The sequence below is a fragment of the Pristis pectinata genome, chromosome 19 (assembly GCF_009764475.1).
Source record: "Pristis pectinata isolate sPriPec2 chromosome 19, sPriPec2.1.pri, whole genome shotgun sequence".
Lineage (NCBI taxonomy): Eukaryota > Metazoa > Chordata > Chondrichthyes > Rhinopristiformes > Pristidae > Pristis > Pristis pectinata.
The window spans coordinates 34,404,103-34,406,180 of record NC_067423.1 but is presented as its reverse complement, the minus strand read 5'-3'; positions in this window follow the sequence as shown (position 1 = coordinate 34,406,180).

Below are 2,078 nucleotides of genomic sequence, written 5' to 3'. Positions count from 1 at the left end.
TCTTCTTCTTCTTCTGCTACTGTAAATATTTGAAACAATCCAGTTAGTTCTGCAACAGCCTAAATCCAAGAAGACTTACTGGCTTTACCAATTCCCCAATCCAAGTATTTACACTGATAACATGCTACAGAATTTCTAGGTCAATTTTTGGAATAAACTGTTTCTTTTACTCCCAGCATCCATTTTATTACTTCATTAAAAATGTAATAGAAATCGAAAATGTACTGGAAATTAAATAAAACAAGCTACATTGGAAAATATATATTTTGCCTTCTTTGGCAGACATTTCTTCTGAAGAAAGTAATGTAAAAGAAATAAAATTGGTGAAACATCAAAAATATTGTTAGTGTCTTACCTTCCTCCTTTTCCCTGTTAGAGAAAGAAAAAAATAATTTAATCAAAACAATAAAATAAAACAAATGTTCTTTCCATTTGACAGTAATATAGCAAAATATATTTCATAACACTTACTGCAACTCTTCCAAGGTATCTTCAGTGTCCGCCATATTTGCACAACTGATATGTATCTAACAAAAATAAAATGTGACCAGATTAAATTTATCTGTAAGAACGAGACTCGATTTTTTTTTGAAGTTGGCTTCTGTAACAACAGCTCAATACATTACTGGCGTATGGAAGCTGCTTCTTCTGTGCAATGTGCACAAGTCAGATAATAAATACTCCAAGATATTGCAACCCAGGAAATCTGCATTGGTTTTGCTTAATCCCTGTTGGTGCGCAATTTATCTCCCATACTCTTTGTGAAAAAATGCCCACCTTTGTTACCCTATAACCTGGTCTTCAGCAATGTTATTGAATCAATACCCTCATATCAAACTGATCCCATGCTAAATAACATTCGGGTTCCAACTGATGCAATTCAAGCTGCCATCAAGCATGTAACATGTGCAGCATCTGAATTAACAGCAAGTGACAGTATGCACTTAACTAATCTGCCCTTTCAGGTCCCTTCTCCTGTCATCGATGCTCTACCAGTGGATGTCATAGAGTCAGAGTCATATGGCTTGTTTTCATGACCTTTACTCTATCAACCATCCATCAACAATAATCCCACTTTTGTTTTTCTATTAAGAAATTCTCCCCACATTCCCAACTCCACCCAGATTCTACCACTCACCTTCACACTAGGAGAAATTTACAGTGGCCAATTAACCTACCAACTTGCGCATCTTTTGGATGTGGAAGGAAATGGGAGCACCTGGGAGAAATCCACGTGGTCACAGGGAGAAACTCCTTGGTCAGCACTGGAGGTCAGGATCGAACTCTGGTCACTGGAGCTGTGAGGTAGCACCTTTACTAGGTGTGCCACTGACTGTTACATTTTGCAAGTGCTCCCCTTATTTAAGCATTCCCTGCACCGTGACCATATCCTTTTGCCTTTATCATTGCAGATTTGCAGGAGATTCCACTTGACTAGACCCCAGCAAAACCCAAATCCCACTCCAACCAATGAAGAGACATTGCCAGGAGGAGGACATTGCATCATTGCACTAGACACCCCCCAAGCACCATCTCAAATCATGGTACCTTGGAGTCAGAGTCACGCAGTGCAGAAACAGGCCATTTCACCCAGAGTCTGTGGCAGACATCAAGCACCCATTCAAACTAAGCCTACACTAATCCCATTTTATTCTGTTCACATTCCCCTCAGCCACCCCAGATTCCACTACTCACCTACATGCCTGGTTTTTATACAATGAGACATGGTACCAGCAGACTGCAGCCAGGTCAATAACTAAGGAAATATGCCAACTCCCAGTTGGACAGGGTTGGCATTAGTTCTGTTCCAGTGGCTCAGGCGAGGACTCTGATAAGGCAGTCTGTGTGAAAAGGCTACCGCAGATGCCATGGACATCTGTTGCTCTGTTCACCTTGCTAGAAAATCTGTGGGAGATGCCAAGAAGCTTCAGAACACCTTTCTCCCACTTACACCTGGTCTTTGAAATGGAATCTATGCTCACCAGTCAGGATGTGGGGGCACCTCCATGCCAACAGATGCAGAGATACCAGTGATATAGATGCGCTTGGCAAAGGTTTTTAAGCTAGTTTAGTAGCAC